The sequence below is a fragment of the Armigeres subalbatus genome, chromosome 1 (assembly GCF_024139115.2).
Source record: "Armigeres subalbatus isolate Guangzhou_Male chromosome 1, GZ_Asu_2, whole genome shotgun sequence".
Classification (NCBI taxonomy): Eukaryota; Metazoa; Arthropoda; class Insecta; order Diptera; family Culicidae; genus Armigeres; species Armigeres subalbatus.
Window position 1 is genome coordinate 75795617 of NC_085139.1, and position 15127 is coordinate 75810743.

At 41.9% G+C, this 15127-nt stretch overlaps 1 protein-coding gene across 1 annotated transcript in view; it reads left to right on the plus strand.

Annotated features, from left to right (window-relative positions):
- Nucleotides 1–10125: 10125 nt before the first annotated feature.
- The window catches only part of LOC134227304 (D(3) dopamine receptor-like), a 304852-nt gene continuing 299850 nt past the window's right edge, over nucleotides 10126–15127 (plus strand). Inside the window, exon 1 of the mRNA XM_062708690.1 lies at nucleotides 10126–10935. The gene's annotated coding sequence lies outside the window, so the exon portion shown is untranslated. The remainder of the gene's footprint in view (nucleotides 10936–15127) is intronic.

Here is a 15127-nt window from a genome sequence, read left to right on the forward strand (position 1 = left end):
CAAGTAGCTCAGCTAAATGTCAACCATTGCAAGGCAGCGCAAATGCTGCTCTAACAGCCGGTACACGAGAATAATACTGATGTTGCCTTGCCGATCCGTACCGCATTCCTGCTAAGCATAGCAGTTGAGTTGCGTATAAGTCCGGAATAGTGACCATCTGGACTTGCAGGAGGTATCCCATCCAGGAGATAGTGTCATCTCCTAATGATGAGGGTTTTGTCATAGCAAAGGTAAACGGAGTTTACTTTTGCAGCTGCTACTGTCCTCCAAGATGGAGCATAGAGCAGTATACTAAGGTGTTAGATAATCTTGTAGCGAGACTAACTGGTCTTAAACCATTAGCTGTAGCAGGTGACTTCAATGCGTGGGCAGTGGATTGGGCCTCTCGGTTCACTAACGCTAGAGGTCAGCAGTCTAACGCTAGAGTCTAACGTAGTCCTGCTGAACGAGGGCCAAGCGTCAACGTTCAGAGAATCGAATGGCGAGTCATGCATCGATGTGGCCTTCTGCAGCGCTTAAAGCTAATCTAGGATGGCGTACCTCACAGTTCGACCCAGAACTGCTGGAAGAAACAATACGGTGGGAAAATCGGACTCTAGGCCTTAGTGGTGATGAGTTATCCGACAATGCCCAGGAGAACTTTGCCAACCGGCAACCGCAAACACGTGCACTGGTGGACGAGCGAGCACGATAGGTGATCTTCGCAGAACCTGTCTTAGAGCTAAAAGAAGGTTGCGACGTGCTAGAACCGAAGCGGACAGGCTAGAAAGACGCCGGGCGTTACAAACAGCGAGCAGAGCTCGGAACTACGAAGTCAAATGTAATAAGAGAGCCTGCTTTGAAGAGCTGTGTAGGATGGCCAATAATACTCCATGGGGGATGCATACAGGATAGTGATGGCTAGGACCAACAGCACACCTCCTGGGTAATCCCCGGAGATGTTAGCCAGGATCGTTGAAGGTTTGTTCCCGAAGCATGACTCATCGGACGGGCCAGCCACACCGTATGAGTCAGTGAACGTGGTACCGATAGTGACTAACGATGAGCTTGTCGCCGTTGCAAGGAAACTTAAGCTAAACAAGGCACCAGGGTCGGATTGTATTCGTTGCCTGGGCGAAGGAAACTTTCCAGATCGTTGGAAACGGCAGAAGTTGGTACTATTGCCTAAGCCTGGGAAATCCCCGGGAGAGCCTTCGGCATACAGACCAATTTGCCTACTAGACACAACTGGTGAGTTGTTAGAGAGGGTGAACCTGAATAGATTGACGGACTATACGGAGTGTGCTGGTGGCTTATCAAGCAAATCAGTATGGGTTCCGTAAAGGTCGTTCTACCATCGAAGCCATTCGGTCGGTAACGGAAACGGCTAAGATGGCGCGTGGTTTGAATAGGAGAGGTATTAGGTACTGTGCATTGATTACACTAGATGTAAAGAATGCATTTAATAACGCTAGCTGCGCTGCGATAGCTGATTCCCTACATCGCTTGGGAGTTCCGGATTATCTGTGCAGGATTCTGAAAAGCTATTCTCAGAACAGAATATTGTTAGTCGACACCGACGCTGGTTAGCTGTCGATTGAAGTGTCAGCAAGTGTTCCACAGGGACCGGCTCTGTGGAATACCATGTAGGATGGAGTATTACGCTTAAATCTCCCGGCTGGTGTGATAATAGAAGGTTTTATGGATGATGTAATGCTAGAGGTCACAGGCAACACTCTCGACGAAGTTGAATTGAAAGCTTCGTACGCGATTAGCAGAGTCGAAGAATGGCTCAACTCAAGGAGGTTGGCGTTAGCACATCACAAGACTGAGGTTGTTGTGGTGCATAAACACAATGGGTTGCAGCAAGCGAGGATAAACGTAGGAACCTGCACAGTTAACTCTTTGAGGTCATTAAAGCATGTGGGCGTGATGATCAACGATAAGCTCAATTTTACGAGACAATCTTTATCGCGAATGATGTCCAACGGATCGGTAGTGCAGAGTCAGGTGCGTAGGCTTATAGCGGGTGTAGCATTGTCTATTATCCGATACGGCGTACCAGCATGGTCCAAAGCACTAGAAGCCGGGTGCAATGTTAAGAAATTAATCAGGGTACACCGGCTGATGTGTCTGCGGGTTGCAAGCGCATACCGCACCATATCTTATGAGGCGGTGTGTAATGACGCACTCCACATCTTTCTACAGAAGTATCATCCCAGCAATGACGCTGGGATGATACTTCTGTAGAAAGATGTGGAGTCCTTCAACGACAGGGACACGGTGCAAGTGCGACATATCGAGAGAGCAGTTTCGTTTCTCAAATGGCAAAGAGCATGGGACACTGCAGTCAAAGGTCGTTGGATCCACAGACTGATTCCGGAGGTATCGAATTGGTAGGAAGCATGGGCAGGTCAACTTCCACCTATCACAGGTGTTGTCTGAACTGGCTGCTGGCTGCTTTAAAAAGTTCCTACATAGTTTCGGGTACGCAGATTCTGCCGAGTGCCTGGCATGTGTATGTGAGGAAGAATCTGCAGAGCATGTGATGTTTACATGCCCGCGATTCTTTGTTGAACGCCATGCCATGCTGCTTGTCAGCGGCATGGATACAACCCCGGACAACATCATTGTGAGGATGTGTCGGGAAGAGGTTATATGGAATGCGATGAACACAGATTATGTCGAAACTACAGCGCTGTTGGCGTCTTGAACAAAACCAGCAGCTGCAGTAGAGACAACTGTGATGCAGTGAACACCATGCTCACCCCAACAACAAAAACGCGGGTGGGCTGCGGGGACCTCCGTATGTAGATATAGAGGTCATTGTGGTTCACGCGTGGCGTTTGTTGTCGGGGTGCTCATCTCCTACGCGAGTTTATGATACAGACCGATATGTTACTATCATAGCTTGCAATCGGCGGATAGTGAGGTTACCACCCTTGAAGTCGATGATGCGTTATAACCCGACCAACACAAGCCGGACAAGAATGGTTACATCAACTTTTTTGTGACTGAATCTGGTCACATATGAGTTTCAGTAACCTATGATGAACATGCGTGCTGCTAGGGAACGTCGAGTGCGTTTGAAAAACGGTTGTATTAAACCTTCTACTTATCGTAGCGCATCGTCAGATTCAATCAGGTTGAAGAGGCAAAATAAGCAGCACTTGATTTTCGCGAAACATGAGATGACAAATTTTCTTACCATCGCTTGTGCCGGAGTTTATCGCACTGTAATTTATCCGGATAAAATGGATGGTGGAGAGATCTGTTGTCGCGTGTAAACGGATCGGTCGTTTGGCCGAATAGGTCATTTGAAAAGTGAGAAATTAGGAATGAAAAGAGATAAAGGAATGACCTATTCGGCCAAATGTTTTTTTCGGCCTAATGTCCTATTCGGCCAAATGACCCTTACGGCCCAATGATCCTTTTGACCAAATGACCCTTTCGGCCCAACGACCCTTTCGGCCGAACGAACTTTTCTGCCAAACGACCCTTTCGGCCAAACGGCTTCCCCCTTATCACTCTACATTTTTCACTTCTCACTGTAAAAAGTGTGAAGCGCGAAATGAGTAGTGAGACGTCTCACTACCCACTTCGCACTACTCACTTTTCACAGTGAGAAGTGAGACGTCTCTCTTCTTACTCCTAATTTCTCACTTCTCAAATGACCTATTCGACCAAATGACCGGGTATCAGATTTTCGCGATAATAGTGGGTTCACTGGCTCCACCCCAGTACCCCGAATCCCAGTACCCCGAATGCCATTACCCCGAAGGCCACTACCCCAAATGGGACAGTTCCCCGAAAGTCATTACCCCGAAAGGCAATTATCCCAAAAACATTTAGAATCTATAGTATTCTATTATTATGTTTAACACCAACAGATATCGATGAATCGCAACAGTTTTTAACCAACCAGTTTAACCAACGGTTTTGATTTTTCTTCTAATTAGCTTTAACTGTCATTCCTCTCATTATGACCTGGAAAAGTACTATCCAACTAAATGTAGTAAGAGATCATTTTTTTCAACCGAACGCGTTTTCTCGGTATAAGGCGAACAGAGGAGATGATGCCTTATTTTAATGAACGAGTTTGCCCGGTATAAGGCATACAGGGTAAATATAATCTTTTTTTAATAAACGCGTTTGTCCGGTATAAGGCAGAAAGGGGAGATGATACCACCTTTTAATGAACGTGCTTATACCTCGATAAGGCACACAGAGGAAATATTGCCTTTTTAAAAGGAACGTCTGCTCGATAGAAGCAGAAACGAGATGATGCCTTCTTTAAGTCAACGCAACTTCCCGTAGACGAACAAGATCTCCCTCTCTCTCACTCACTCACTTCCTCTGTCTCACTAATTATTACTCATTCACCCACTCTCATTCATTCACCCACTTTTACTCATTTAATCACTCTTACTCACTCATCCACTTTTACTCATTCATTTACTTTCAATCATTCGCTCTCTCTTTCTCGCTCACTCTCACTCGTTTACTCTTACTCGCTCACTCACTAACTCTTACTCGCTCACTCACTAACTCTTACTCGCTCACTCACTAACTTTTACTCGCTCACTCACACACTGACTCTTACTCAATCACCAAATCACTCACTCACTCTTACTCACCCATTCACCCCCTCGTCGATTTTGAGATTTAGACCACGCTTCATCCAGAATCCGTTGCTTTTACTACAGCGACCAAGGAACAACTTCTACCTTGTTGCCCTAGTAACCATGCTGACGTGGACCGCAATTGCCTCCAACTCTCTGCATTGTGCATGAAAACGTGCTGCATAATCTCCCCTGCCATTCAGGAATGCATGGAAGAACACATTTAAATGATGGCTCACATAAATATGGGAAACCACTTTCAAGGAACTCCCATGCAGTGGACGTCTCGACTCGCAATAAGGTACCAGTCAAAACGATTATTGCAAGAGATGGCGTTATTTCAATGGTAGTAAAATCGAAATTTTATCACTATTAGACTACTAATCAGTGCAAACTAAGTGCAGGAGATAATCTTTTCACCTTATACTTCATTCCTTATCACTACTTTCTTCTAAAACACCACCATTTTCCATAAATTTGAAAAATACTTGGTTTTCCCATGCATTTTATCGATTTCCAACTACCATTCTTCCATGAGTTCATGGTGTAAATTGCGAAAATCTCAGAACATAGAGTAGCAGGCTTAACAACACAGATAGAAACGCCGGTAGCGCCACTCAGTGACGAGTACCGTAAACATGGTGTACGGAAGGTTGTTGTCTACACTTTTTACGGCTGCTGCACCCTGGAAGTAAATGTTATCGAAGTAAACAGTCGGTCTCTCATTGTACTCACAACTCGTGAAGTAACATTTCACGTCTACTTCAAATCACTACCACTTCTTCTACTTGTTTTTCGAACACACGTCCAATGCACTGTGCATTCACATTTGTGAAACAACCAGCAACAAAAACCAGATACCGTAACTAAAAAAAAGGTCGATGAACAGCTCCAAATCATGGCCGAATATCTAATATCAGTTGAATCAATCCTCTTGAGAACCTGTGACATTTTGGATCCACAACACCAAACTACTTGTAGGTCATCGACCATCGCTGAGCAAGAGACTCTTGCTTGGCTGAACTGTGATCACTCCGATCAACAATAACACCGTTCTTCTTGCGGGCGTCCCACCAACGCAGAGGAAGAAACTTTTGAATGCGGGCGTCCCACCACGCAGAATTGTGATCACTCCGATCCACAATAACACCATTCTTCTTGCGGGCGTCCCACCAACGCAGAGGAAGAAACACTTGAATGCAGGCGTCCAACCACGCAGAATTGTGATCATTCCTATCCACAATAACACTGTTCTTCTTACGGGCGTCCCACCAACGCAGAGGGAGAAACACTTGAATGTGAACATTCACCGCGCAGCACTGTGATTCATCTTCAGCTATACCAATCAAGCTCTCTTTATTGAACTTTGTCGCTCCCCGAGACAACGCATGCGAAAACGATTCTTCCTTTTCATAGTTTTGTCTTTTATTCTTCTTCTTATTACAGTTGACCGACCTTTCATAGCGCTATAAGTGTTTCCAATTTGCGAAAGTGTTTTTATGTTTCACAATGGTTTTCAAATCGGAGTAAAACACATTCATAACTATATAATATCAGGCATCACGGCTATGTTCGAATACTCTTCAAAAGGGAGAAATCTTCGGAAATCAAAGCTTATTCAAAATATTGTATTCATGATGCTAGATGCATCTGATAGTTCGTGGTAGCGTTTGGCTGAATGCAGATGACATTACATTTTCTCTTCGCATGTCCCATCCCAATTTGCACCTTAAATTTTCCCAAAGGTTAGTTGAAAAACATTCAAAGAGTACCCCAATCTTGCGAAACTTAGCCAACCTCGTAGCCAACACTAGCCATCAACAAAGTAGAAAATTTTCTGTAACACTTTCCAATCCATTGCACATTCAAAGAACTGTACGAATACGTGTTCTTGATAATTCAAACTATTGTAATAAAAAAACATTTAAACATTATAACATTTAGTTTCAAAATGAACTTGTTTAGAAAATAAAACTCAGAAGTTCTTATTGGTGTATTTAAGTTTATCGCCAATCGCACACTTGATTAATCCATTAACAATCAAATCAAATCGGCTAGATCGTATCTAAGGAACTTCTTCTCTTAACAAATTGAAAGAGACTGGCAAACAAGTATATCTTTTTGCGTGCCCCTTACCGCAGAAATAACTTGGTTTGACATAGTAATCAAGAGTGTTTACAAAAAACTAAAACATAATCGTCACTCTTCTTACCGATGCAAAAAGCTCCACTGCATTAACTCTTTGTTTTTTTTTTCACAGCCTTCTATAAACATGATGGGTGATTTTATGCGAAATATGTTTATGAACTCCTGGCAGGATCGCCAAATGTGCAATTCAACATTCGCACATATTTGCCACCCATCATGTTTGCACTGCTGCACTCGTGAGGAAGGTGGGATCGACCGACCGTGAATGTGTATACTCACGATGACTGACAGGATCTGTCATTTGACACATGCATGCTAGGCCTGTCCAATGCCACACAAAGAGTGCCATACGAAGTGGAACGGGATCTTATACTAAGGACACACCTGTGGTACTTGAACAAGAAACAAGAGAACAAGAGAACAAGAAAATTATTCCAAGACTATCTTTAATAAAGACAATAATTGGTATGGTACTCATTTCAAGATTCTTGTACCATGGTACTTGTACCACTTGTCATTAGTATTACGGAGTAAGAATACTTAGTTCCATACTGCATTAAAACAGTTTCAGTTCCAATTATTGTTCATTCATATGAAATTTAAATAAACTTTTATTGAGTAACATTTTTTTCATTGAAATGAAGTGAACTTGAAATAATGACTAATTCGGGGTACTGTCCCATTAGGGGTAATGGCATTCGGAGTAGTGACTCATTCGGGGTTGTGGCGTTCGGGGTAGTGGCCTTCGGGGTAATGGCATTATGGGTAATGGAATTATGGGTAGTGTTGTAGAGTCGGGTTCACTCACTCGCGATAGTCCCGACGACGTACCGGATAAGTCTTGCTTGTTGTCGTCGGACATTGTTCGATACAAGATGGTGAGAAATTCACAAAGGTGGTTTTGAGTTCACAATAGTGGTTTATATTTCGCACAAGTGGCACAGAATTTTGGCACATTCGGTTTTTCGAGAACGCGATAAATTTACGAATTTTCGTTTCGCGATTATGACGAACCGATCACGTCGGGATCACCAACTTCTGGGGTGTCTTTAAGCTTTCACGGAGTGAATGATTTGTGTTATCGGTAGTAGAGTCAATGGACCAATCAAGGTAACTCATTTAGCACTCACCACATCAAAACAACGGCGGCACTGTATACGCAAATTTCTATTCGTGTGCTTTTGACAGAACATGTCTACGGTGGCGCAACCTGTGCATTTCATAGCGGCGGTTTTTACTTATTGATTGGTCCATTTATTACTAAAATCTATATTACATTTGATAGCACATTTACTCTTGAGTGAGTGTCCTACAGCATGTGTGAGTAGCTACTGTATCTTACATTGTTCGGTGGAATTTGATCTATTTTCATGTGTTCAATTTTAAGTCATGTTTGTAAACGACTGAATTTCGATTAACTGGAAGGGTTTATTTTCGGCTTGCAGTCTTTATGATGAGCTGAATGATTTTTATGTAATCATCGCCGACGTTTCGGTGTTTGGTTCACACCTTCTTTAGGGCCTATTTATTTAGAGGAAAAGCATAGGTTACGTAATTTAAATTGAAGTCTAACTACAGACTCACTTGACTAAAATCTTCGTTGTCGGAGATCGTCGATCTGACGGTAATTTTCGATAAATGATATATGCACTAGTGTAACGCGTAGTGCTTGATGTCGAAACGGTGTTGGTGATCGATGCATTGTTCAATAAATGCGGTCTTCTCCCGTAGTTGTTGAACCTCTGCATCGCTGTATTGGTATCCTATTTGAAGTTGATGTTCTAGGGTGTTGATGTGAGTCTGGTGACCGAACATTCTCTCTCGTGGACGGTTTGTTGTCATTCCGACGTAGCAGCTTTGGCAATCTACTTTACTTTTGTGCATGCTGGAATAGGGTCTTTGGTGGTATTGTACAGCTTCTTGACAGTGTTTCGGTTGCTGGTCGCAATATTGATTTGTAGATTGCTGCGGCATATAATGCGTTTAATAGCTGGTGTCAGTCCTGGTACATGTGGGATGGATCTGTACGTAGTTTAAGGATCACGGGGGGTAGAAGTCAAATTATCGTTGGGTTGGTGGAGCATTCTGTTTATCAATTTTTTGGGATAATCATTTCGAAGCAGATTCTCTATTATCAGTTTGTTTTGCTCATCTCTGTTGCTGGCCGTGCTGAGAGATCGTACCTGGTCAGTAAAATTCAAGGCGACACCGAGTTTTTGATCCATGGGATGCATCGAGTGGAAATTAAGTAGCCTGACTGACGAAATAGGTTTGGCATATCAGTCCGTTCGTAGAGAATTGTCCTCGTTTCTGATGATGAGCATGTCTAGGAATGGCAGTTTTGCATCTTTCTCAACTTCACAGGTGAACTGCAGGTGTGGATTGTATGAGTTGAAAGCGTGTAGCACGGTATCTATCTGGTCTTTGTGATGCACCAAAAACAGGTCATCTACGTATTTGCGAATAAAGTTAGTAGGTATGTTAGCTGCTGTGGTGGCTGAAATCAAATGGAATTGCTCGGAGAAATGTTTCATTCGGAAAAAAAATTATAATGCATTCAAGAAATGGTTCTTTGAGAAGTTATCGTACAGCCCCTTGATAAAAGTATATTTTTTTTTGTTTCTAATTAATTCTTTGTTACCTTGGTAGAAAATTCTCTTCGCGAAAACATTACACGGGTCGATTGAGTACATTCCCACTTTATCCAGCGTAGTCAAGACTGTTAGCTTCAATGTCTGTTTTAAAAGTACGCTTTTCATTTTCTGCATCCTTGCACTCATCATGTCGCCTCCTCTGCACTCAACTGTCATCATCTGGATAATAATCTGGTTATATTTATTACACTTGCTGTACTGAAACCTCGTGTACGTGAGACTTCCCAATTTATATTATTTCAAAAATATTCCTCAATTTCTTTCAGATGTACCACACGCGTACGCCTCTGATACATTCCTCGCATCTTCGGAGCATCGCGATTCCATTCCGCTTCCATGCGAGGGCGCTTTGCCGACAGGCCGCATGGTCTTTCCATTCATTCAAACCACCCACTTGTACGCATGTGCGCAAAATCCCGCCAAAACCGATTCCATGCCGGACTGACTGCATTTCACATCATCATATCCCGCGCTTCGGAAGGCTGTCAGACTCATGAAGCCAACTGATAATAGCGCCGGCACAGACGGTTCTCGATGCTGCAGGAGTGAAGCAGCAGCAGCTGCGAACCGTGATCCAGCCGCAGCTAACTGGGAGCCGCGTTGCTACTTGCCACCGCAACGCAAGGTAAACACACAAAGTGGTCGCCACTGCTTGGCTGACGGAGACTGGGGACAGTTCGATTCGAACCTTCAACCGGATTGGTCGGTGTCTCGCATCAGGACCTCGCGGCGCGCCACATTCTTGAACTCTGTTCCAGCTTCATATACCGTCACGCTCAGCTGGGGCAAACTGTGCAATAAATCAGCGCTGCTGCTGCTTACGGAAGCCGAATCCGGCAGTGGTCCGGGGCCCTTCCAGTTGGCAGGAGTTGAATGAATGCGATTCTGGGAGTGCTTTTATAAATAAAGTGGTGACGTGCACTGTGCGTGAGGCAGGTTCTAACAGGTAAAATCCGTGATTTTGGGTTTTGGTCGTCAATAAAGGTGTGAATCAACGCTATTCAATTGTACTCAGCGTCGTCGATTTGTGAGACTTGGCCGTTGGAAGGCGGGGCAGTTGGGGTGAGAAATCACACACTTCGATAAACAAACAAGCGGCGGGAAAACGAAATTTGTGCGAACAGGCCCAAAGCATCGGGGGGTGCAATTTGGTAATCTGTGGTGAATGAGCTATTCTAATATCAACAACAATCGCGAAACGAGCGAATAAACAAATAAATAAAGCAACATCCAGTGAAACACAATACACGGAGCTTGCCGGCTATTGGTACAGTGCGGTGGTTCTACATGAGTGCGAAGCAGTCCCAGTGGAATGGAAGAAAAATGTTGATTGGTGATTGAGTAAATTGAACGGTGGAATGTGACACCTGTTTGGAAGTGATCTATCGGAGATAGCATCGTTCAGTTAGTGCGGCTTCTGTTTACCCCGGTGAAACAGGAATAACCTTCGGGAAATTGCTTAGAATAGTTTACTCTGACTGTACACATGCGACACTTACTAAAGATGGATTAGTGGTTTACTGGGGCGGAAGGTAGGTGCAAAAATTATTGATTCAGAACGTTATCATGTAGATGGTGTGTGATCTGATGATCAACAGACGGCCGTTCCCTGACGATTGAAACAATTGGACATAGTTACCAATTCTTCCAGTAGATAGCGTTTATTAGAATATTTGATAAACTTTGCCAACTATTCTGAATTGATAGTTTGCCAGCCCGAGAAAGTTTGATTTACATAAGATATTACAATCAATGTGTGTCATAACAGAGTGATTCAAATTTTGACTTTTTGGCTCCCCGATGCTTAAATGATTGCATTTCCCATTTTAATGATACTCCCAAATTTTCAGCTAATTTGGATGTAATTTGAGTGAGCACGAACAGTTTGAAGTTTGTAAGAAAATCACTATGAAAACAGTAACTTTAGTGGAAAGCCGTTCCCAACTCTTCCCATTGAGCTCCAAAAATATATGATTACATTGACAATATAGGAAATTTAACAAGGTAGCGGATCGTCTTTGTTGCGAAACGTTTTGATGCTTGCAAGAAAAGATATTAAGAAAATACTGAATCGTGGGAAATTCAATTTAACACGTAAAAGAATAACATCAATATCAATAATGAGCATTTTTGTTTCTTTTGTAACTTGACTTTCAAACGACAAATCGCTTCGCAACAACTGCCTTTCAGCGTAGGAACTATTATATGTAGTCAACGTGTTGATTACTATTAAATAGTTCATGGGCAACCTCACGGAACGATCTTTCACATAAGGGTCAATTTTCACAGTAATTTGCATGCAAACATCAAATGACGTGTGCACAATCAAATTACATCCAAATTCGCTAAAAGTTTAGGAGGATTCTCAAAATGGCAAATGCAATCGTTTAATTTAAGCATAGGGGAGCAAAAAAGTCAAAATTTGAATCACTCTAGTGTCATAACTTCGCTAGCTTTCTTTACGTTTGTTAAATATAATATACCTTGCGAGAGCCGTCAGTAGTCCCCGTGCTCCGTCAAGATTTTTCAGTTGAAATCGAACAATAAAAACCGAATAGACACGTTTCCGTGAAGTGAATTTTTTTTTTACTATTTTATTTGCTAATTATCTAATACATGCATTTATCTCTTAGACTAGGTTTTCCGTGTTTTCTTAACACTATCATCCTTATTTGCTATATTACGCTTTTAGTTATTATTAATACATTTCAATTGCCTCTGGCAGTTAGGATATTTCCTCTGGTTGAATTAAACCATGTAGGAATTACAATGTTTTCTACTTAAACTAAACTTAACCTAATTTATACTAAGGGTACAAGGAGTTTATCGTTGCAATAGAAGATTGCAACGATTTTTGTCTAAAATTGGAAATTATTTTGTTGGACATTTGTTGCAATGTCTCAATATTAGAAATTCTATGGAGTTCATTGGTACTATACCACGGAGGCAACTTCAGAATCATTTTCAAAATTTTATTTTGAATCCTCTGAAGTGCCTTCTTTCTGGTATTGCAGCAACTAGTCCATATTGGCACAGCATACAGGTATCAGGTATCAGAACGTCGGCTCAGGAGACACGTTCCCCTCAATTTGGGAGATTTGTGCCATCGCCTTCACTGGCCATTCTCATCATTTACCTGACGGAAAGGGAGTGAAAAGGGGAAAGGAAGAGGAAGTGAAGTTGGAAAGGAGAATGGAACCATTTACAGGAAAGCCAATTATGTAGACTCACACGCATTCAGCTAGGGACTAAAGAGAGGTGTCACAAAAACACAGAGGACGTAACAATGAACGAACGTCAAAGACGAAACACAGATTGCACTGTGAAAAACGCATAATGCGAATCCATATAGGTGACAATCACAAAGTACATTGTAAAAATCGCATAATGTGAATCCATATATATGGCAATTTGTTGGAAACAAAATAAAACACATATTCATAACCCCATTCTTATTGAACAAGAATAGCCGAACCCGAATGTCAAGGACGAAACACAGAGTACACTGTGAAAAACGCATAATGCGAATCCATAAAAGTGACAATTAGTTGAAAAATCTAAGTAAAAAAACATTTTCGTAACCCCACCCTTATTCAACCTCAAGTTGAGATTAAACAAGAGTAGCTGAAGCCGAACGTCAAAGACGAAACACAGAGTACACTGTGAAAAGCGCATAATGCGAATTCATATAGGTGACAAACACAAAGTACATTATAAAAAAAAATGCATAATGCGAATCCATATAGGTGGAAGTTTGTTGAAAAACTAAGTAAACACATATTCATAACCCCACACTCACGTTGAGATTGGACAAGAGTAGCCAAAGCCGAACGTCAAAGACGAGACACAGAGTACACTGTGAAAAACGCATAATGCGAATCCATATAGGTAACATACACAAAGCACATTGTAAAAAAAAACGCATATTGCGAATCCATATAGGTGACAATTTGTTGAAAACTAAGTAAAACACATATTCATAACCCCACTCTTATTTAACCTCACGTTGAGATTGAAGAAGAGTAACCGAAGCCGAACGTCAAGGACGAGAAACAGAGTACACTGTAAAAAACGCATAATGCGAATCCATAAAAGTGACAATTAGTTGAAAAATCTAAGTAAAAAAACATTTTCGTAACCCCACCCTTATTCAACCTCAAGTTGAGATTAAACAAGAGTAGCTGAAGCCGAACGTCAAAGACGAAACACAGAGTACACTGTGAAAAGCGCATAATGCGAATTCATATAGGTGACAAACACAAAGTACATTATAAAAAAAAATGCATAATGCGAATCCATATAGGTGGAAGTTTGTTGAAAAACTAAGTAAACACATATTCATAACCCCACACTCACGTTGAGATTGGACAAAAGTAGCCAAAGCCGAACGTCAAAGACGAGACACAGAGTACACTGTGAAAAACGCATAATGCGAATCCATATAGGTAACATACACAAAGCACATTGTAAAAAACGCATAATGCGAATCCATATAGATGACAATTTGTTGAAAACTAATTAAAACACAAATTCATAACTCTACTCTTATTTAACCTCACGATGAGGTTGAATAAGAGTAGCCGATTATCTCGGAGAAGTAAAAAGTCAGCTACGCCATAGCTCCGGTTAGCGCAGCGAGGGCTAAAATACTGTGAAGGAGGCCCTGGTGCTTCACAGGCTCCGTTTGCGGTTAGGTTCTTATTAGACCCCCCTAACCATTCATTCGTAGGCACGGTAAGCATAAAGCCGCATCACACCGAAAATTAGGGGTCACCTGTATGGTGGACTTTTACCACTGGAACAGGCAATCCGTAATGTTATTCAGATAACCAGCTGCCAGATAACCAGCTGCCGACACCACACGGCTATCTAGGCTGTTCGTGGAGAGAAGTTGACATTGACTTTACGTCAACTCTCAATGTGGCCGAATAGCCGAAAGTGCCTTTTTTCTGGTATTGCAGCAACTAGTCCATATTGGCACAGCATACAAAATTGCTGGTCTAAAAATTTGTTTGTAAATCAAAAGTTTGTTCTTAAGACAAAGTTTTGATTTTCTGTTTAAAATAGACACTTAATATATTTGTTACATTTTGCTTGAAGGCCTTCAATGTGATTTTTAAAAGTTAATTTTTGATCTAGCAGAAGTCCTAAATATTTAGCTTCGCTAGACCAATCAATTGGAACCCCATTCATAGTCACAATATGTCTGCTAGAAGGTTTCAAATAAGACGCTCTCGGCTTATGTGGGAAAAATATAAGCTGAGTTTTGGAAGCATTCGAGGAAATTTTCCATTTTTGCAAGTAAGTGGAGAAAATATCCAAACTTTTTTGCAATCTACTACAAATGACACGAAGGCTACGCCCTTTGGCTGAGAGACCTGTGTCATTTGAAAACAAAGATTTTTGACACCCTGGTGGTAAATCAGGTAGGTCAGAAGTAAAAATGTTATACAAAATGGGCCCAGTATGCTGCCTTGGGGGCACCAGCTCTAACAGGTAATCTATCAGATTTAGAATTATGATAGTTTACCTGCAGTGAGCGATCTGATAAATAATTTTGGACCAGTTTAATAATGTACAGAGGAAAATTAAAATTCATCAATTTTACAATCAAACCTTCATGCCAAACACTGTCAAATGCTTTCTCTATATCAAGAAGAGCAACTCCAGTCGAATATTCTTCAGATTTGTTGAGCCGAATTAAGTTCGTAACTCTTAATAACT